The sequence below is a fragment of the Suncus etruscus genome, chromosome 2 (genome assembly GCF_024139225.1).
Source record: "Suncus etruscus isolate mSunEtr1 chromosome 2, mSunEtr1.pri.cur, whole genome shotgun sequence".
Taxonomy (NCBI): domain Eukaryota; kingdom Metazoa; phylum Chordata; class Mammalia; order Eulipotyphla; family Soricidae; genus Suncus; species Suncus etruscus.
In genome coordinates this window covers 150,847,423-150,871,123 of record NC_064849.1, presented here as the reverse complement: position 1 = coordinate 150,871,123, position 23,701 = coordinate 150,847,423, and the positions used below count along the sequence as shown (strand labels likewise).

General features: G+C 37.1%; 1 protein-coding gene across 1 annotated transcript in view; it reads right to left on the bottom strand.

Moving 5' to 3' along the window:
• SLF1 (SMC5-SMC6 complex localization factor 1) overlaps window positions 1-10,063 on the bottom strand; it is a 71,604-nt gene extending 61,541 nt beyond the window's left edge. Inside the window, exon 1 of the mRNA XM_049769114.1 lies at window positions 9,920-10,063. The gene's annotated coding sequence lies outside the window, so the exon portion shown is untranslated. The remainder of the gene's footprint in view (window positions 1-9,919) is intronic.
• Window positions 10,064-23,701: the final 13,638 nt, after the last annotated feature.

The window sequence follows — 23,701 nt, the reverse complement described above, 5'->3', positions numbered from 1 at the left end:
CTTCTTACTACTTACTCCCTGTGTCCCTCCCCGAAAGGCTACCTAGTACGTCCAGGTAGCTTGGGACAGTGTTAATGGAAATTGGCTTGAAAAAGTCCAATATGTGGTCCTTACAAAAATGGTGTCTCTCCTGTTCAGAGCCTAGGACCCTGCATTCCCTCTTCTTCTTATGGACCTGAGTGAAATCTTTGACTTTCCTTGAGGCTCCTCATCCTCATTCCTACTTATGGGATCTTAGCACAAGCATCTTGCACATATGCATGATTGATTAAAACAGGTGAGGAAATTAATTTGCAAGGACCTACTAAAAAAATAGTCAAAAAATGAACAATGACCCAGCCAGGGCAGTTATCAGGGAGGTTTTCCAGGGTGACTGAGTGAACTACTGTTCATACTAGGAGGTAGAATCGTTCCATATCCTTTCCCACTCCTGCAAACTAGCTTTCACGTGCTGCAGTGTCTCATGGATGACACCTGATTTGTTAGCAATAGAAACAACATGGCTCCCTAGAGCCATGCTTCCTTACTTCAGGAAGAGTAGGACTAGTCCCTGCCTGTTCTGGAGAGCCACTTCAGCTAGGCCGGCAACGTATTCTTCTAACATCCTGATAAAAAAATGATATTGTCTCATATCAGTGTCCACTTGGTGGGCACTTGACAAGGGAGGCACTCCCACACCAGTGGAGCCTACAATACCAGCTGCTAAAAGTGCTGAAATGGGGATGATAACTGCTCAACTTGTTCCCACCTACCCTCTCCCACCAGGTATGATGCTTGGGGTAGGAGAATGACCATGATGCAAAACTCATCTGAGTTTGCAAAAGCAGTGGCAAACACACAGAGGTAAGTACCTCGGCACTTGCAAGCCATGTCCCATTCAGTCCCCAATGGGGATTACTTCCCCATTGGCTATATTAACTCACACAGTCTCATTGCAATAGTCCAGGTAAGGGGAGTGGAACCTGGTGGCTCCTCCAGGAGTGGATAAGAGGCATGTGCCCATGCCTTGTATACCCTGCAGAGTGATCTTCCCCACAGCACAGTGGCAGCCAGAGTCTGCTGTTTAGACCATTGCCCCTAATATTCCCACTCCAGTGAAATATGGGGGTCCAGGGTCCAAGCATAACCAGCAGTCTTGGCCAGCACTGGCCAGGTGGCACTGAGAAAAAGGTGGGTTGCTTCTATAGTCCTAAGTGCCTCTTCCCCTCTAGTTATTGGGTCAAGAAAAGGTGCAGGGTTGTGGAGCTTACACTGGCATCCTAAGGGAGTGTTGAGCTGCTTGCTGGCTCTCTCCTCCTTCGTCTTAACTGATGCTTCTCTACTAGGAAATAAGTCTGAGCACATTGTCTTAAAGGCCCTACTGATACTTGGGCCAGATAGCAATGATTAAGAGCATTCTCAAAATAGTTTCATTTTTAAAATACAGTTTTACTAAGAGTTTTTCCAGCAAGTAGACTAGTGGTTGATGAAATTAAGCCAGATCTTACACTTTTTAAAGTGTACCCGGGAGCTGAAGGGGCAGCATAGTGGTAGGGCCTTTGAGTTGCACACAGCCAACCCAGGACAGACCTGGGTTCGATTCCTGGCATCGGATATGGTCCCCCAAGCCTGCCAGGAGAGATTTCTGAGTGCAGAGCCAGTAGTTAACCCCTGAGTGCCTCTGGGTGTGGCCCAAAAAACAAAATAAAAATAAATAAATAAATAAAAAAGTGTACCAGGACAGTTCTTAAAAGATATGTTTCCAGATTAGAAGTGACAGAATTCATGGTCCTAACAGTAATACTAATACTAAATAATTCAACATAGTAGATACATATAATATTGATCCTACTCTATTCAGCATTTCTTAATTTATTAAGACTAAAAATGTGTTTTTTATTTTACTATGACAGGTTTCTTAATTCTTTTTTTAAACATACCATACAATGTATTTTGTATCTGATGATGGAACAGTCACTAAGAAAGAGGGCAAATACCATTTATATTTAGAAGAATTATATTTAGGATTTTCTTGTTTACATGAGATTAGAATTAGCATTTTAGAGAAAACTCTAGTTTCTTATTACAGATAAGCAATGTAAGAAATTAGAGCAATTTTTCATTTTTCTTACCAATTTTGTCACCTCAGCTCTAGATTACTATTTATGCATAGGCAGAACAAGAACAGTTGACTTTTTTTCAAAACAATTACTTGAAAAATTCAAATATAGAATTTAAAGTAATATACAATGATGCTGAATTTATAAGGCTATATACAAACGAAGCTTATGTTATATGTTAATTTTTTCAAAAGAAATATTCTGAGACCAGTACAATAAATAGTATGGTGAGTAAGGAGCTTGCATTTCATGTGGCCGACCACAAAAGGTTTGATTCCAGTACCTCATATATCCCCAAAAAATCAAGGGTGAGCCCTGAGCACAGAGCCAAGAGTAAGTCCTGAGCATAGTCAACAACCCTCTTGCCCAACCCAAAGAGAAAACTTAATCTTTTTTTTTAAATTGTATTTATTTTTGGTTTTTAGGCCATACCTGGCAGTGCTCAAGGGTTACTCCTGGCTATGCAATCAGAAATTGCTCCTGGCAGGCTCAAGGGGCCATATGGGATGCCAGGGATCAAACTGGGTCCATCCCAGGTTGGCCGCATGCAAGACAATGCATTATCTGCTGTGTTATCTTTCTAACCCTGGTATTTAATCTTCTAAAAGTTGAAATATAGAACATAAAGGGTCTTTATATAAAAGGTTTTTCATGAAATAAAAAATTTAGTCATGAATGTTTGATCAATATACAATAATCAAAAACATACAATAGGATTTGGTGTCTTAAGCAAGAAGATCATACTTATTATCAATGAAACATAGTTTCTTCGATAAATAACTCTTCTTTAGATAAATAACCAAAAAATTTAAATACCTTATATCAATTATACATACCGTAGCTCTTGAATAATTCCCATTCATATAGAATGAAACTATTTAAAATTTTTAATATAAAACCTTAAAAATTAAAAACAGGATATGTTGCTGCTAGAATTTAATCTGATGCAAAAAACATTAACATCAATGCATTAAAGCAAGTTTATATAACAATGTACATAATCATAACATATTAAAATTTTAGCTTTCATTAATTCAAAGGATATCTTTAAATCATTTAAACAAATTTTCCTTAGAAAATTGTAGGTATTTTCAGAAATGCTAGGTAAATTAAATTCAACATATGTATATTATTTTGGAATCCCAATGAAAAGGCAATGTAACTGTTTTTCACTTCTTGAAAGACATATAACAGAAACAAAAATTCCAAGAACCACACAAGAATCACATATTATCTTTCCTATTATTTATATTTTCCTACTTAAATTTTATTGTTCTCTGAGAATTAATACTGAATGAACTATGCAATAGTAGAAAGTACAAAAGCGTTTTAAAGGTGATTTCTTTTTTAAAATAATATGAAACTAAAATAGACTTATAAAAAAGGTAAGTAACAGATTAAAAAAAAATGTCCTAACACAAACACCAAAAAAAAAAGAAATACAGGATAACTAAACTACTGGCTATATTTTGCTTCAGAACTGTGATTCCCAATGATGGTATAATATATAACTAGTACAACTTTTAAAACAATAAATCATCTTACTTTAATCTAACAGTTGATATAATAAATCTACTCGAATCTACTTGAAACAAGAAAGTTTACATTTGGTAATCATTCATATCATACTCCATGACAAACTGACAGCCTAGTTCCTATTATATGACAAAATTATTTAAGAATATAAATAAACTATTAATATTTATTTATTTTTAGTCAAGAAATTATCAGCAGTCTGATAGGTCAGTGAACACAAAGACAACTGTACACATTAGCATAATACTTAACAAGGACAAAGAAAATTTAAACTCCTTAAAATAAGATCAGGTTGTCTAGTGTATAGAGGATAGAGATAACTTAAAAAGTCTCTCAGCATAAATAAAACTGTTTCAGTGGTATCTCTAGAAAATTTACAAATTTTATTTCCCTGAAATTTATGTAGGATGTTCCTTCAAGCCTCATACAGAAGACAGCAGTATATCTCCCAAAAAAAACCCAAAAACAAAAACCACTTATTTTTAGTAATATCTTATCTTTACTGTCAAAAAATTTAAAATTTTATACTTGTTTCTTAGCACTAACAAAATGATTTTAACTTAATTTTACAAAGGTATACAGTACTGAAAAAATAAAAAAACTAACCACTTACCTTGAACTATACAATACACACAACTAAAGAGATAAGTGTGAACTGAGATCGTATTTACGCAAAGCAAGCAACTGTCTCTCTGGTGTGGACTTTCCCAAAATATCTCTCACTTGGGCCTATCCCTGATGCTTGAAATTCCTTTGCAGTTGGGGCCAGTTAAATGCAAGTGTAAACCTGGAGCACTTTTCAAAACAATTACAAATGTATTATGAACTAGCTGCTTCGTTCCTTTGAATTGTCTACAAATTATGAGACACATAGCTAGACTTCACGTATTTAAAGAATGACACAGAATAGATTAAGAGGATCCAGAAAAAGGAGGGAGGAATACAAATATGAACACAAAGGTCTCTGGAGGAAGGATGAAAGAGCAGGGTATAATAGAAAAAGTGATGCAGAAAAAAATGAAGCCGGGAAACTTAAAGAGGTATATATAAACCTTCCCTATCTACATTACAATTTCTTTTTTTTTTTTTTTATCATTTGGTAGCTTTAATTTTTTTAATATTCTTCAATAGCATTTTCCAAAGAAACCAAACTAAATTATCTATCTAAAAAGGTAAATAAGGATTTACTTTTCTTTTTTAATATTTTTATTTAAACACCTTGATTACAAACATGATTATGGTTGGGTTTCAGTCATGTAAAGAACACCCCCTTCACTAGTGCAACATTTCCATCACCAATGTCCCAAATCTCCCTCCTCCCCACCCCACCCCCACCTGTGCTCTAGGCAGGCTTTCTACTTCCCTCGTTCATTCACACTGTTATGATAGTTCTCAGTGTAGTTATTTCTCTAACTGCACTCATCACTCTTTGTGGTGAGCTTCATGATGTGGGCTGGAACTTCCAGCCCTCCTCTCTTTTGTCTCTGAAAATTAATGCAAGAATGCCTTTTATTTTCCTTAAAACCCATAGATGAGTGAGACTATTCTGCATCTATCTCTCTCCCTCTGACTTATTTCACTCAGCATAATAGATTCCATATACATCCAGGTATAGGAAAATTCTAAATACAAAAATCCCTTCCTCAAACCTATATTCATTGCAGTGCTATTTAGACTCTGGAAACAACCAAGATGCCCTTCAACAGATGAATGGCTAAAGAAACTGTGGTACATATACACAATGGAATATTATGCAGCAGTCAGGAGAGATGAAGTACAATTTCTTTTATGATCAATTATGGGAGAGATTTTAGAAACTTGAGAATACAATTTAAAAGTTGTATGCTATTAACTAAAAATTTATTAAAAAGTTGAATTTTGGGCAAGTGGTGGCGCAAGCAAGTAGGGTGTTTGCCTTGCATGTGCTGACCTAGGATGGACCAATGGTTCGATCCCCCAGTGTCCCAACTGGTCCCCCAAACCAGGGGCAATTTCTGAGTGATAGCCAAGAGTAACCCCTGAGCTTCACCAGGTGTGGCCCAAAAACAAACAAAAAATAAAAAAAGTTGAATCAACGGGAAAAGCTTTTGGTTTGGACAGGACCAGCCCAGGTTTAATCTGACATCTCATGTGGACCCCCGATGTGACAGGAGGGATCACTGAACAGTCAGGAGGAAGCACTGAGTACTGCTGAGTGTGGCCCAAATCAAATAAATAAGTTAAATAAAATTATTTTTATTTAAAAACTAAAAAAAATCCCCAAAACTTCTACTATCTTTTAATTTTAATGTACTCATCACAAAACATTTGAAAAACACAACAAAATATTATTGGAAAAATTCAATCATCTCTAATTTTATCACCCTTTTATACCTGTTAACAACTTATGGTATGGTTGACCTGAATATTTTTTATGTGTGGCAAAAGCATATAAAATATTTATATATAAACATACACATATACATATGCATACACATACTTTTATAAATAATAAATTTAGGTATTAATACTCTGTATGTTAACTGTTAAACAAAATTCTGTTTATTTTCTATGCCTGTGAATATTCTTCATGACTTCATGGTCACAGGAAGAAAATCATTTGTTTTCTTTCTTTTAAGTAGGCCACATCAGTAGTGTTCAGGGATGAGGTGTCAGTTAGATAAGGGCAGAAGAATTTTGGTCTGAGCAGTGTTGAGGGAGCATGTAATATTAGGGATCATATTTAGGGTACCTGATTGCAAAATCCCAGACCTCTGCACCATCTTCCTACTCCCAATTAGGTGTAAATTTGATTATTAGAAATTATTTCTGTTATATTCTACTATGGAAAATCATTTCGATCTTCTGGAAAGCTTTAATACAGCCTGTATTAGGACTCTGAATTTAAGAATTTGAATGAGTTCCATTTCTTTTTATCAAATACATTTAACCAAGGAAGAAAATTAGTGATAAAACTAAAAGCAGCCAATAAGTGTTGAATATCTGTTTTAGTCAACAGTGCAAAAGAAAGACATGAAATAATAATACTCTTATTTGAGGGAGTGACAAATTCTATGGCCCTTAATGCTGTAATATTAATTGGAGTTTAGGAATTCTATTCCTTCTTGGTCCCAAGGAAATTTAGGTCTTTGCCTTATCATCATACAATTGATTTTTGGAAATTTTTATAATACAGTTGGAAGATTACACATAAAATTAATTTTAAGTAGAATATCTGATTAGTATAATAGGGAAAAAATGGATAGTACAGCAGGCTGGTTGCTTGCTGTATAAAAAGTTGATCCAAGTTCAATCCCTATCACCCCAAAGGTACCCTACAGGATGCCACACCCCTGCTAGGAGTGATCCCTGATAATGAAGAATAAAAAGAAGAATAGTTTTTAAAAAAAAGTTAGGGTTAGGGTTAGGGTTAGGGTAGGAGCTGGAGAGATAACACAGCCTTAGGGTGTTTTCCTTTCCTGCAGCCAGTCCAGGACAGATGGTGGTTCTAATCTCAGCATCCCATATAGTCCCCCAAGCCTGACAGGAGCACAGAGCCAAGAGTAACCCCTGAGCATAGCGCTGCTGGGAGTGACCTCAAAAAGAAGGTAGTATATTAATCTGTGGGTTGCTTGCCTTGTTCAATCAATTATTTATATTATTCTATATATTGTAGTCTTTGAATACAAATGCAAAAGAATGGTGAAATTTTGATTTTACCATGGTATCTTCCCCCCCCCAAATGAATGGGCTGAATATCATTTTTAAGATGCTTTATAAAAGTGCCTGTGTGTTCTATTTTTAAAAGGGGTTGTGAGTGTGTGTGCTTGCATGCACAGATAAATCATCAATGAAGGTCTCCAGTGTAAAATAAGGTATGTTCTTTTTTTCAGTGGCACTTTGGTGGAAAGGAACAATTTCAATCAGTCTTTGTGATAAATACACAAAGAGAGAATTAGGCAAGATAAGAGCAAACTTGTGAGGAAGAAAGAGACTAAGATAAGAGAACTCAAGGAGATATCCATTCTATACAAGGCCCAGACTGGACAGGATACACCAATTTTCAGAGATAAAGGATAAGCAAGGTAGACAAGTGAGAGCATAATCAGTAAGCTCATAGGGAAAAAATCAGTTATACACTAGAAATGGGGTTCAAAGTCAATTCTGTTTTACTATCCTAATAACTGTATTACTTAGTATCTAATTTCCTTTCTTGACATGGAAGTACTATTCACCCTTTTTTTTCATGAGGGTAAAAGAATCTGAGAATAAACTGCTAGAAAATGGTAACATAGAATGAAGAATTTTAAGTGTGCATTTCTGCTAGAACTGACATCTTTTTGAAAATATATAATGACAATAACCACATGAAGGTTTCAGAATTGAATCTTATACTCTGAGTTGTTATATGCACTGGGTTGTCTACTGGGTCCAGAAGTGTGGGCCTTCAGGACCTCCAGTGATTAATGTGTAGAGGAGCAAGTTCAGTCTCAAACATGTTAAGCATGTGCTCTATCTACCACTTGAGCTATCATCAAGGCTCCTTAGTTTAATACTTTTAACTATTTTCTAATTCTGTACAGAAATCTATTTTCTGGCATCATCAGAGAAATTACACTGCATGAAAAGAGATTTACAAGACTAAATCACCCAGAATCAATTCTCTGATCAGCAATTTCACTGAAAATATTTTAATAATCAAGTTCAGAAAAAAAAACCTCTAAAATTTTAAGTATTTCTAAAAACCATCAAAAGTGACTATTTTCTTTTTCATGAGAAAAAATTTGATTAATTTCTTTTCAAAAGGAATTTGGAACTAGTCACTGAGCTAATTTTCTTTTCAAAAATAAAAAATTCTATTCTTATTTCAAAATAACATTGCTATTTAGAAACTAAGTAAGTGAACAACTTGAAAATTCGCTTTTAAGCAATGTCTTTAGAAGATAAAGAACAGTACATAGTTCACTTGACAGTATTAATTTCCAAGGAAGATTTAAGGACAACTGCAAGAGTAAAAATGATATATTAGACTCTATGTTTCAGAGTCTAAAAACATTGTGTATTTCACTTAAAAATATTTTAAATGGAGAAAATACTATCTCAGAATAATCAGCAGAAAGCTGTCAGGTTAATAAGCTATTGATTTTTTTCTAAAAACAATATTTTGGATGTTAGTAGAAATCATGGCTACTATCACAAATTATTAAGGATTTTATAAGATTTATGATCTAATATCATTTTGATGATGTAGACTAACCACTTTTAGAAAGACAGTTTCACATGATTCAAGCTGCTATATCAAAATACAGAGATGATCTTCAGTTAACTCTAAAGGCAAAAGAATAGTGTGAACTAAGGGAAGATTTAATTGATGCTTAGAAACATTCCTGAAAGCTAATTTTATCTTTTGATACAATTCAAGGCTCTGCATCCTAGCTCATTTATGGATATTTTGTTTTAACATAGACATCAAATAACTCCCTTGTAAAAAAAAAAATCCAACCTATCAATTTTAATGGCCCAAATCCTTGCCAACTTTCCTAAATTGAGAACATCGTGCACAGCAAGCAACACTTGGGAGGAACTGAAGCTTTGATAAAGAGGAATTGAGGCATAACGTAATCCCATAACGTAAGGTCACGAGGCAGTATCACCTACCTACTTGAGCAATTTCCCTGCATAATGTCTCAATCGAGTTATTTACCCTTTTTCTTGTTAAAAAGAAATAATGCAAATTCATAAAAACAAATGATTAAGACTTGACACTTTGGAAATCCAGCTCTGCCTAATTTGGGCGGGGGGGGGGGGAATCAAAGCCTAATTGGGCTTTTTAGTTCCAGGTCCATCAGATCTATTGTCCATCAAGACTGATCCACAGGCCTTGGGAGGGTCAAATTTGGGGGCTAAGGTTCCAGTTTCTTCCCTTTTATTTAGGAAAAGTGTCTGCGTTTGCAAAATGTGTGCATGAAGGCCTGCAGGAAATAGCAACTGAAAATCTGATGACGTGTGGGTCCGAATTTGTACTGAGTGGGATGATGATGGTCATGGTGGTGGAAAGTGACAGAAGAAGGTGGGACTGGGGGGGGGGGGAGGGATCCCGGACCCCCTTGCAACTGAGGTGACATTAGGAAAAGCAAGCCCAGAAGCCACCTGGGAGTCGGGGAGACGCATCCCCGTCTGCAGACAGCGCGAGAGGCCAGGCCGGCCGCGGCTCAACTAGACCAGCCCCCCTAAGCGGCCTCTCAGCGGGGAGCGGCAGAGGAAACGATCCCCCGATCAGGGTCTTCGGAGCGGAAGCCCTTTACCTTCCCGGCCGGCCGGAGTGTCTGGGCGGCTCCCGTCGTCGGGTGGCGGCGGCGACACGGGAGGGAGACGGACCGGACTGCCGCGGCAGCCAGCAGCACTCGCCGCTGGGCTTCACTAAGGCGAACCCGGGAGCTGGGAAATAATTTCCCGCCGCGCGCGCGGCGACCCCGGAAGCTCTCGTTGCACTTCCGGGCCGTTGTCAAGGACGCTCGACCCGTTGTCAGGATGAGCTGAGCGTCAATTCTGGCGGGCCAGGCCAGCCCAGCCCAGCCAGCCTGCAGCAACCCCGGGAGGTGGGAGATAAGATAGATAGATAGGTAAGTGTTTTTTTGTTTTTTTTCTTTCCTGAATTGCTTCTCGCGCTATTTCCTCTTCTAGGTGGAACCTCAAGAGAAGGCTTGATGCAGGAGTTTTCTCCCAACTCCCCTGGTGCTTGACCCTGATTGCTCCTGAAGAAGGAAGGCCCTGGGACGTCACTTCTTTTTATGCCACTTTGCTGGAGCTGTTTCCAACTTGGAACTTAATCTCGAACCCGAGTGTCCTGGGATGCATCTCTGGACACCCTCTACCGCTATTTGGTTTAGTAGCAAGTTCCTTCGTTTTGATTTGGGCACCCTGGATTCTCCAAAGCTGGCTTTCCAGCCTTTTCCTAAAAACTGGTTTCATTGCCTTTTGGGGGTGTTTTAGTCAGTGCCCACTGGTTAAAGTGGACACCTCTTGCAAACATTTGGGAAGACAGAAAAGGGCTGGTTCTGCTTCTCTAATCACTTCTGTGTTCCTGCTACGATTTGAATATGGCTTTTTTGTTTTGTTTTGTTTTCCTGACTACTCTTTAGAGAATGAGTAAAGGAGAACTTGGTTTTCCAGGCTAGGCTAATGGGAACTAATGAGATCTGACAATCAGCTTATCTTTTTTATGTGGACTTTAAATTTTTTCAAAGTTAAGATATCTTGATTTACGATGTAATTCATAATTGAGTTTCAGGCATAATATATTCCAGCGCCAGCCCCACCTTCAGTGTCAGCTTCTGTCCACCAGTGTCCCTAGGTTTCTGCCCATCACCCCCGCCACTTATGGGCCACCTCTACAGGCATCTCTTTAGGTTTTTTTGTTTTGTTCTGTTTTTTGTTTGTTTGTTTGTTTGTTTTTGTGGTTTGGATCTAATGCTTTCAATGCTGTCCACTCCTGTGCAGATTTTAGAGGGACGTTTTCCTTGGAAGCCAGTGATAGGAAATCAGCAGAGCTGTCAAAAAGGCTTGCTTTTAGTCTTCCAGAATACCACAATTAAAATTTTTGGTGAATTTCAGATGACTCCAAGGTAGGCAGAATAGCTTTAAAGAGAATGGAAGAAAGAGAAAGGAAGAAATAATATGCAGAAAGATGCTTTTACAGCTCACGATTTGAAAGGTGGGATATAGTGAAGTTTAACTACTCCCTTTGAATAATGTAGTTTCTGCAGATAGGTAGTTTCCATTTACCACCTTGTATATAAATAGAACTCCCATTTTCAACAAAATTCAGCAGATTGCTTTTTTTTTTTCTCCTCCAATTGCATTTCTAGAGATGACAGAAACCTGTAGAGATAACAGAAATGCTTCCTGTTCAATTCAAGTGACTTAGTATCTTTGGTGGAAGAGGGATTGAAGCATTTGGAAGTGAGGGGACACACTGAGTTATTCTGGGGTTACTCCCAGAGAATAAGTCACCTCTGACTGTGCTGGAGAACTCAGAGGAACCCACCTTGCTTGCAAAGCATCTGCTTCATCAGTGTGAGTTCTCTCTCTGTCCCACATACCTTTTGAGAATAAAGCAACTATTTTAGATAACACTTGATTTTGTTTTCTCCTTTTTGATGATTCAACAAACATTTAAATGTCCCTTGCTCCCAATTTTGATATAAAGCATGTTTTAGAATTTTTCAGTTGTAGGGATTATAATTTAAAAGATATGTTTTTCTAAAGTAACTATTGTTTAGATAATTTATGTTCTTTTTATAATCTTTGTTCTTGCTTTGTGATAACTCTTTATTATTTGGCCAGTAATACTAATTCCCAAGGGCTAGTGTTTGCTAGTCACTTTATATTCATTATTTTATTTAAACTTTTATCCAAGAAAGATAAAGCTGTTTCAAAAAATTATCTCCTGACTCAAAGATATTGTGATTCTCAAAAGATGTTCCCACAAAATAAAGTAACCAATCCACAATTGAGATTTGGCTCCAGTCTACTTGTCTCTAAAATTTTATTTCCTCAGTATGTTTTATACTTCGTCATAAGTAATCAGAATCATTCTTTCACACAGGTAAAGCTGGATAGATAGTGTGTCACATTCAGAAGTCAAAAACAGCAAAATGAATTTAAGGAAAATTTAAACAATGTGTTAAGGAATTTATATCTTATGTTATTGTATAAAGAATTAAGGAAGTTGTACTCTTTTTTGGGGGGGGGGTCACACACAACAGTGCTCAGGGGTTCTTCCTGGCTCTTTTTCGCTCAGAGATCTCTCCTGGCAGGCTCGGGAGACTATATGGGATACCGGGATTCTAACCACCTTCCTTCTGCATACAAGGCAAATGCCTTACCTCCATGCTCTCTCTCTGGCCCCGGAAGTTTTACTCTGAATTTGAGATTTGTGAATCACCATAAATTAATTGGGACATACATTATCTAGGTTTTCTCAGCATTAACCTTGCCATTTTTATTAAGCTAACTCAAATACATGCTCTCTATATATTATCAGTATACAGTATGTTAGTGACTTTTAAGTCACTAGATATCAGCCTATCTACTTGACACTCATATTGATACACACCCATTATTGCTGTGCTGTGCCTGGCATATAGTAGGGGCTCAATTAATAGTTGTTGAAAAACTAAATGAATGATTCCTGTTTTAAATTATTTATTTACAGTAAGTAGATATAAACAAGTATGTAAATGTATATGTAAATTTATGCAGGCATGTTTATCTATATTTATCCTGAAATGTAATGTGCCCCCCCATACACATTCATCCTTAAAAGGCAGTGTAGTTTCCTACCACAGAATAATGGGACATGATCATACCAAACTGAATTACGGTGTTAAAAATATCAGGGTTGTGGGGCTAGAACAATAATATAGCAGGTAAGGTATTTGCTTCATACATTGTCAACCCATATTTGATCCTTGGCATCCCAAATGGTTCCCCTAACACTGCCAGGGGTAATTCCTATGTACAGAGCCAAAAATAATCCCCAAGCATCACAGGTGTGACCCTAAAACCAAAATAAATAAAAGTTAGTGCTTTCAATGAATCTTTATTTGATGCTCTTAAAAGGTCCTGGGAAACCTTGACTTTAAATCCAATACACAATTCCTAATCACCGATGGGTATCACCTAGAAACAAAACCAAAATCTGCAAATAATGAAAGCAAGTTACTTAGTTCAACATAGACCGATTGTCTTTCATCAATATAGCCAAACAGTGTTGTTTGAAATACTGTTAGTCAAGGACTTGCTTTGTGTGCCTGGTCTTCCAGCTAAAAATACTGAACCTCTTATCTTGTATGAAGAGGCCCTAAGTTCATTCCCCAGCTCCGTACTGCCCAGAGGAGTCCTTGTGCCTCCAATACCATCGGATTCTAATAGCATCACATTGCTCAGTCAAGCACTCCAACCTGCACAGTTATACCAAGTATAAACTGGAGTGACCCACTTCACCTGAGCACTTGCTTGTGAAGCATCCTCTTTCCCAGATAAAATAAATAACATGTGTCTTTTAAAGAAGGACCTGCTATAAGCAGTGATTTGTGGTATTCAGGATAAGGGAGATGATAGAGTTTATTTTCCTTGCTATGGAATGATCCATTTGTTACAAGAATAAACATATCAAAAAAGTCAGGAACTTGTGTACTGATTCCAACATTTCTAAGCTGAATCCCTTCTTGGCTGATGAGCACTCCCTTTCCATCTGTGGAATTCTGCCTCTGATGGCTTTTTCTGAGGCTCAGACCAGCCCAGAAGTGGGACTCTGAGGGTCATTTAGCATCTTGAAGAATAGGGAAAGCTGGTTTGTGTGATTGTTCTGAAGGTTGGTTGCTGGGAATAGGCACCAGTTATGATGACACTCCAGGACAAATAACTGTAAGATCTCTCTCCTTTTCTTCCTTTTCTTCGTGTTCCTGTCCCTTCTGATAATATGGAACTCTTGCCCCTCTTTGAGCCTCAGTTTCTGTAGCCAAAGTAACAGACCCAGGAAAGCTCTTTTCTATAGTATAAAAACTTCATTACCCATTCTTGATAGTAAGACCAGCCCCATGAGTTTTCCCTTCTGAACTGTGTGAGTCTGGGTCCTTCAAGATCATGCCTTTCTGCTTTATGATTTTTCCAGGATGCTTCTCTATCAAAAAATAGTATTATTGTAGACAGTATTTTGAGTAGTCTGTCAGTCATTTTCTATAAACATTGGTGCAAGTACAAGTAAATAAGAAGAGACTCAGCAAGTTTAAATCAGACAGAACAACATACATTTATAACACACACACACACACACACACACACACACATACACACACAACATTATGTAACAAACATGCAGAGCCATCAAGAAGAAAACATATATAACTTCAAATCATTTGAAGGATATTTTGCTGAAAATGTCAAAAATAAAAACTATGTCATACTAGGGGTCTAAGTTTAGGCTCCTATGTGCAAAGCATGTGCTCCTGCCCTTTCCCGGGGTCCTCAAACTTTTTAAAAAGGGGGCCAGTTCACTGTCCCTCAGACCATTGGGAGGGTCTGACTATAGTAAAAACAAAACTTATGAGCGAATTCTTATGCACACTGCATATATCTTATTTTGCAATGAAGAAACAAAACAGATACAAATACAATATGTGGCCCACAGGCCATAGTTTGAGGACCACTGCGTAAACCATCTCAGCACATACAATTTTTATTTTAGAAGATAATTTTGTTAAAGGATATAAATTCTCAATAACTGCTTAAAATTCAAACATTAGAAATCTAAAATTCTAAATTCAGCCAATAAATTTAACCAATTAAAATAGCTAAGTAATAATAATACCCTGAATATTAAGATATGCTTGTCTCAAAAGAATGAAGATAATTTTGGAGTCAAGAAGAGTTCTAAAGCTGGAGTTTGTGCTGGAGCTCAAGTTCATTTTTTTTTTTTACATTTTCATAGTTCCTTAAATGTTGTAGGAAATTAATCAAGAGCACTGTACAGATTGATCCCTGAACACAAATAGCACTTCCCAGTATGCCCTCTGCCAGAAATTTCTGTTGGTTTGTTTTTAATAGTGTGGAATTTATCACATTTTTAGATCTGTATTGTTTCAAGATTGGAATATAATATGAGTTTTAGTCCAGTTTGAAAATTACTTGTTTAGAATGACACTACATGAGGAAAGGAGACCTAAAAGGTGCTTTAAACATGCGCAGATAAATCAGGAGACATGTAACTTGAGCCAGAAGTTATATCTTAAAGAATCTAAATTTAGGAATCTTGCTTTTGTCATCTAAGGAAAGACTTCTTTTACTTCTGATGGCACACAATTACTATTTTCCAATTGCTAATATGATTGTACTTTTCTGTTCCTTGTATTATTTGTTTACCAAGATTTACTGAAAGTAGAACTCTTTCCCTGACAGGAACCTTATTGCTACAGTTGTTTCTAGCTGTTTGTAGCATTTTAAATAACTGCAGAGAAAATTCATGCCACTTCAACTGAGTTTTCTGCACACTTTCCCATTTGGGGAACATCACTAATACATTAGTTTAGAGTTTACCTATTTTAAACTGAGGTATGAAGGAAAATTATTTTGAGAAGTACTATACTAAAGACTTCATTTTAAAAATGCCATGAATATTATTATAGTGTTGCTTTACCTATCCTTATTTGCTCTTTAAACTTTAGCTCTGGCTAAGAAATATTATGTACTACAATCTGGGGACTTGAGGGACAAAGTAATTGTACATGGGTTCTGTTTTATTTTTCTTAATGTTCTTTGGCTGAAAGTTCAAAGTTAAGATATCAGCAATGGGACTACTGAGAATTCTGTTTATGGGTGATTGTCATTCCACTGTAACTTTACCTTGTCCTCTTTCTTTGCATCTTTGTTCTCATAATTAAAAATAAAAAAATAAACTTTAGCTCATTGAGCACTGTTTTTTTTTAATGAAAACTTTCTATTTAAACACACAATAGTGTATTTTTTATTTAAAATTTTTTCATTCTCCAAGTCGTGCTGGAGATTGAGCGCAAAGCATGTTCAATCTCCGTGCAGTTCTCATTGAGCCAGATCACCAAGAAGATAATTTTTTAAATATCTGAGTTATCTGGGCAAATTAAATTACTCTTTTTGTTTTTTTGTTTTTGGTTTTGGGCCACACCCGGAGGTGCTCAGGGGTTAGTCCTGGCTGTCTGCTCAGAAATAGCTCCTGGCAGGCACGGGGGACCATATGGGACACCGGGATTTGAACCAACCACCTTTGGTCCTGGATCGGCTGCTTGCAAGGCAAATGCCACTGTGCTATTTTCTCCGGGCCCCAAGATAATTCCTTTTTGTGTACTGTTATTCATTAAACGGGCTTATGTATGTGCTTTGCATGTTAAAAACCCTTGTTCAGTCCCCATTTTTACATTCCTCTTGGTTCTGCGTACCACCAGAAATGATATTTGGGCACTACTTAATGCAGCCATAAATGATTTCACAGCCCCAAATATTTCACCCCTTTATTAGGGCTTAAATCTTATCTTTTTTTTTTTTTTAATTTTTTGGGCCAGGCCCTGCAGTGCTCCGGATTTACTAGTCACTCAGAGTTCAGGAATGCTTCTGGAAGTGCTCAGAGGACCATATGCGATGCTGATGATTGTACCCAGGTCAGCCATGTATAATTTGCCTGGTCCTCATTTTTTTTTTTTTTTTTTTTAGCTAAAATGTGTTTACCTTTTTTTTTTCAATCTTATTTTGCTAACTTCCTAACTGACTCTCCCTTTTTTCTGCTAGCTAATCCTTTATTTTGGTTAAAATTTTGTTGTGTTGTTGTTATTGCTGTGTTTTGCTTGTTTGGGGGCCACTGGTTTTCAATGCTCTGACTTATTCCTGGCTTTGTGCTCAGGGATCAATCCTGGACTTGGGGGACATATATGATGTCTGTTAGCTAATACATTTTATTGTTTTTTTGTTTTGGTTTTGGGTCACACGCGGTGATGCTCGGGGATTACTCCTTGCTATGCGCTCAGAAATCGCTCCTGGCTTTGGGGACCATATGGGACGCCATTTATTGAACCCAGGTCCGTCCTGGGCCAGCTACGTGCAAACGCCCTACCGCTGTGCTATCGCTATGGCCCCTAGCTAATACTTTTAAGTTAATGTCTTAAGCCATATTAAATACTCTACTTTTCTAGGTCTTTTCCATAGTTACAGAAGACATGCATATTGCTAATAAGTCTATTTTTTTTTTTTTTACTTTTTCTCTGCGAATTGAATTCATGTTTGATCATTTGTCATCAATCTCTTGAAGAAGCTGTGTACTGAATGTTTTCTCTGTCTTTGTTGCAGTTCTCAAATGCTTGGTTTTAGATTTTAAACTCTTAAAAATTATTGCTAGATCATATGGGAGCTCAACTTCCAGTTTTTTGAGAAATCTCCATATTTTTCATAAAGGCTGGACTAGAAGGCATTCCCATGAGCAGTGAATGAGAATTCCTTTCTCCCCACATCCCCTCCAGCACAGATCGTTCTTTTCTTTGTGATGTGTGCTAGTCTCTGTGACATAAGATGGTACTTCCTTATTGTTTTAATTTGCATTTTCCTATTGATTATTGATATGGAACATTTTTTTCTGTGCCTTTTGGCCATTTGTATTTCTTCTTTGAGGAAGTGTCTTTTCTTTTCTTCTCCACACTTTTTGATGGGCTTAGATTTTTTTTTTCTTGTTAAGTTCTGTCAGTACCTTGCAGATCTAAGATATTAGCCCCTTATCTGATGGTATTAGTTTCTTCCATTCTGTTGCTGGCCTTTGTACCTAGACACCATTTCCTTTGAGGTACACAAGCTTCTCAGTTTAATATAGTCCCATTTGTTTATCTCTGTTTCCACTTGTTTGGACAGTGGTATTTCCTCTATGTACCTTATGGTTTCAAGTCTGATATTAAGGTCTTTAATCCCTTTTGATATGCCCTAGAAATACAAAAACACAATACAAAATGCTTTCTGCACATCTATATTCATTGCAGCATTATTTACAATAGCCAGAGTGGAAACAACCCAAATGGCTAACATCAGATGAGTACAAATACACACTGGAATATTTTTATATAATTTTTATTGTGACCAATATGAATTACAAGTTTTCACATTATATTTAAGGTACATAGTGACAGTGAATTAGGACGATTCCTACCACCAGTGTTATCCTCCCTCCACCGCTGTTCCCAGCATGCATCCCATACCTCCCCTTTTACCCCATGGACTGCTAGTATAACAGGTACCCTTTGTGTATAGCTTGTAGATTGAGATCTTGATTCTCTTGTCATTGACTTTGGGTTTGGTGTTTAGATCTTATCATTTTTTATTTCTACTCAATATTCAAGCATTTGTTTGTTCCTGGGATCATCTACTTTTTCCCCTCTCTTAACTTATGAGGCAGAACGAGATGATTCAAGTTCTGTGGTTCTGTTGGGAAAAAAAAATACAACAGAACAACAACAAAACCAGCAATGGCAAAAACCACAACAGCAACGAGAAGAAAAGCAAAACAAAAATAATAAGAAAGTAAAAAAGAGGAGCCAGCACGATAATGCATTTGCCTTGCATGTGGCTGACCCAGGACTGACCTGTTTCAATCCCCGGCATCCCATATGGTCCCCCAAGCCAGGAGCGATTTCTGAGTGCATAGCCAGGACTAACCCCTGAGCATCACCGGGTGTGGCCCAAACCCCCCGCCCCCAAAAAAAGAAAGGAAATAAAGGACTAGTGTGGCAAGTTTTTTATGGTTTTTTTTGTGTATGTGTGGTTTTTTTTTGTTTGTTTGTTTGTTTTGTTTTGTTTTACATAGGCACAGTAAGTATTGGGATATTAGAAAGGGAATTCCCTTGGCCTAAGAGCTACAGGGTTTCTCCACCTCTGAAGCATACTGTCATAGGAACAACTACAGGCTTTGGACATTCTCATTATCGAACCCCAAGGTCTTAAGACTATGCAGCCATCAGGGAAAATGAAGTCATGAAATTTTTCTGTATCTAGATGGACATGGAAACTTTCATGATGAGTGAAATAAGTCAGAGGGAGAGACAGAATAGTCTCACTCATCTGTGGGATTTAAGAAACATGAAAAACAGTATGCTAATAATACAGGAGTATGCTAATAATACGCAGAGGCAGTAGAGATGAGGGATGGAAGGGCCAGCCCAGAGTATGAAGCTTACCACAAAGAGTGGTGAGTGCAGTTAGAAAAATAACTACACCACCTTGACAACTACCATGACAATGTAGTGAGTGAGAGAAATAGAATGTCTGTCTCGAATACAGGCAGGGCTTGGAGGAGGGAGACGGGGGGCTTTGATTGTGGGAATGTTGCACTGGTAAAGGGGATGTTCTTTTTTGTTTATTTTGTTTTGTTTTGTTTTTGTTTGTTTTTGGATCACACCCGGCAGCGCTCAGGGGTTATTCCTGGCTCTACACTCAGAAATCTCTCCTGGCAGGCTCAGGGGACCATATGGGATGCCGGGATTTGAACCACCAACCTGCTGCATACAAGGCGAACACCTTACCTCTATGCTATCTCTCCATCCCCGGGATGTTCTTTTTAATGACTGAAACCCAACTACAAATATGTTTGTAATAATGGTGCTTAAATAAAGATGTTATTATAAACAAATTATTGCTGACTTTGGGCTGGAGAGATAGCACAGCAATAGGATGTCTGCTTTGCACACAGTCGACCCAGGACTGATGATGGTTCAAATCCCAGCATTCCATATGGACCCCAAGCTTGCCAAGGGTAATTTCTGAGGGCAGAGCCAGGAGTAACCCCTGAGTACCACTAGTGTGACCACCCAAAAAATTATTGCTGACTTAAAGGAGGTTTTGTTCTTAATGATTTTTTTAGTATTATAAATTAAATTCCTCAGAAATTAATTAATCAATGACAAAACCACTATGTTAACATAAATAATATTAAAAGTACTTATACAATAAAATTTTTATTGAAAAAATACATTGCTTTGCCTTTTTTATTTTGGTGTTTTGGGCCACACCAGTGGTGTTCAGTTGTTACTTTCCTGGTTCTGGTCTCAGAAGTCACTCTTGGCAGGCTCAAGGGACTATATAGGATGCCAGGGGATCGAACCCCAGTCATACTTGCAAAGCAAGTATGCCCTACTTGCTGCACTATCACTCCAGCCCCATTGCTTTGCATTTTTGTGCTTTTCTTTAATGCCTGGCTTATAGAAAAGAGCTTAGTTGTCAAATGTGCTTTGGTGTTTGGTTTTGGTGAGACTGAACACAAAAATTACCCAGATGTAAAAGAAAATAATCGCCTTTTCAGAAATGTTTTCCTTTGATCTTACAACAAAATTTAGCCTGCATGACCTTCTTGTATGATTAATAAAGGATAATTAAAGTTTAATTCTAGTGTTGACTCTGAAGCCATATGAAAGGTCTCTTTTGAAGTAGACACTGTGAAGAGATTGGAGTTAGAACATTGTATGCCTGAAACCCAGTCATGAATAACTTTGTAATTCGTGGTGACTAAATAAGATTTAAGAGGTAATAAAATGAAAGAACTTTTTGTACCCTTTTACTTTAAAAATCTCTTGACCTATCTTGTACAATGAAAGGCTTTTTTATAAACACATTCTTACACATTGATTTATTACATAAAAAGTCACTGAGCTATGTTTATCTCCTAAATGTTAAAATATTTCAAAATAATGTATCAAAAATTCTGCTTGTTCATTTCACTAAAAAAAATCTTAAAATATCAGGATATCATCCATCAAAGAATAAATTTTCCAAAAATTCTTATTTTTGTTTTGAAAGTTCACATTCCATCATTATCAATACCACAAGGATACTGATGCTTTCCTTAAAGAAATTGCTGAATTAACGTGTTTGAGAATGTGTGTAAGTATATTCAATGGTTCAGTTTGTAAAATTTAATTATTTTTTATTTATGGATACTTTTGACCATCTAGTAGCAGGATAGAACACAGGGTCTTGGGGCTGGAGAAATAGTACAGAAGGGTAGGGCACTGGCCTTGCACTTACCAGACCCAGTTTGTATCCCCAGTACCTTATCTGGTCCCCTGAGTTAATCAGGAATGATCCCTGAACACAGAGATAGTAGTTAAAGAAACTTTCATTCATATATCATTCCAACATCCTACCTACCACCTGAGTGCTCTCCTCCCTCCACCAATGTCCAAACTCTTCTCATCTACCTGCCTAGACACCCCAAGTAGGCTCAGATTTTGTAGACAAAATATCTAGTTCAAATGCCTTCCGCCATTTATTCCCTTACGATGTTTCTTTATATCCCATATATGAGATATCATTTATTGCTTATGGGGGTGGTAACACCTACACACATACAGATAAATGAAGCTAAGATCAAATTCCACAAAATGGTAAATCAGTAATAAAGTTTTTTTTCAAAATCTATTTTACAGTATTTAAGTTAAAATAATATGAATATGTTAATGCATTTAAAATAGAAAATCTTCCAAATATACAATTTGGGAAGTGTGAAGATTTATTTTTAAATATAAAGGAAAATATGAATTGGTCTTTAAAAATAGAAAGATAGTGTTAGAGGGACAGAGCAGGTAGAGTGTTTGCCTTGGACGCTGCCAAATCGAGTTTAATCCCAGCATCTCATATGATCCCTGAGCCTGCCAGAAGTGATTTCTGAGTGCAGCTAACTCTTGAGTGCTGCTGGGTGTGGCCCAAAAACCAAAATAAAAAAAAGAAGGTAGTGTTAAAAAAATACTTTCTCCAGGGGCCAGAGTAATGGCATAGCATTTTTCTTTCAAGCATTGGACCTGGGATTAATCCTTGACATCCCATATGATCTCCTGAGCACAAGCACAGTCAGGAATGACCCCTGAGTGCAGAGGCAGGAGTAAGCCCTGAGCACCACCAGGTGTGGAAAAAAATAAACTTACCCATTTGTTTGCCAAGGCCTTCACCTGTAGAGAGTAGAGAGTCTTGCAGGATATGATATTCTTAATATTAATCTGAGTATTTTGAATGTATTATTTCATACATTTCTAGAATGTACATTTTCTGCTGAAAAATCTAATGAAATTCTGTTAGTAATCTGAAGAGGGCAATCTTAAGATTAACTTGAATATATAACTAAATATACCTAGAGTACAGCCATCATAGTAATAAAGCATCCCTTTGATGAGCTATTTAGAGCTTGAAGGAAAATTACTGTGACTTAGACTCCTAGGCTGGCTGGCAACACCTATAACTGCAAATGCCACACAGGCAAAGCTAGCAGCAGGAAAGTTATTGTAATAAAAGCCCCTAGACCAACTTGCAACACCTACCGCACCCTTAACCACAGTCCTTCATTCACCTGAAAGATATGTTTATTTTGCACTTGAATCAAACAGCCCACCAACCAACCACCTGTCAATATAAAGAAAAAGAGGAACAAAGTGGGTTGGCAGCAACCCAAATTCCAGGAACAGGCTTCCTATAAATGAAGGCAACCAATAGACATCTGATGCCCCTAGACACTTTTGTGGCTTTGTGGTTTTAGGGCATAAAAAGGTTTTGAATTTGGGAACAGGGTCATAAACAGGCCTTGAAATTGGGGTCGGGTTCAGGGTCATTCATATCTCTATCCAGTCAGCTTCTGGATCTGCCTGCTTGACTTGTGCTAAAATAAAATCTTTTGATACAGAGCACTTGCTTTGTGTGGTCTTTTGGATACCGGACCCTAACATTTGTTTTATTTTGTTTTTCTCTAGCAAATTTCATTGTAAGGAATATCCATCAGTATGATTAAGAACTTGTGATAGTGGAATACCATTTTTCTAAATACATATAGGGAAAAGAAATTCTGCCATTTACACCATTAAGAGTAGACCTACAGACTATTAAACTTAGTGAAATAAGCCAGAAGGAAAAAGACAAACACTGTCATTTCATACACTATCATTTCACCATGTCAGATAAATATCTGAATTAAGTAAATAAAACAAAATTAAATTTATAGTCTCTGAGACAAATTAAAGTCTATAAAATAAGACAGAGAGGGATAAAGAAGACAATTATATTGTGAAGGAAAGAACTGTCCTTTTGTTGTAAAGTAAATGCAATATTTGCACGTTCTGATTCTTAATGATAGAGAACTGAAACCTAAGTTATAGTGCTACGGCAGTAAAATCAATAAAATGAAAAAATAAAAGTTAACTGATATTACCCATTACAATCACACTCGCTTTTACAAGTTTAAGTGGACAGAAGAGGAAATCAGTAGGTTACAGTGTGAAATGGCCTCAATCCACATCCTCAGTAAATGGTAAAAAGACCATGAACACAAACTGTGTTGAAAATGTAAGAAAAGTCATCTGCAAAGAGCCTTCAGAGAGGAATACAACCCTGCTGATCTAGCACAGGATCCATCCATGTCACGGTTAACCCAGAGAACTATAAAATAATAAAATTATTGATGGCAAATGTGATAACTTGTTATAAAAGCAATATAAAAGTCCTAGTACAATGAAAACAGTTCTTAGTGCATCATTGTCACTGGT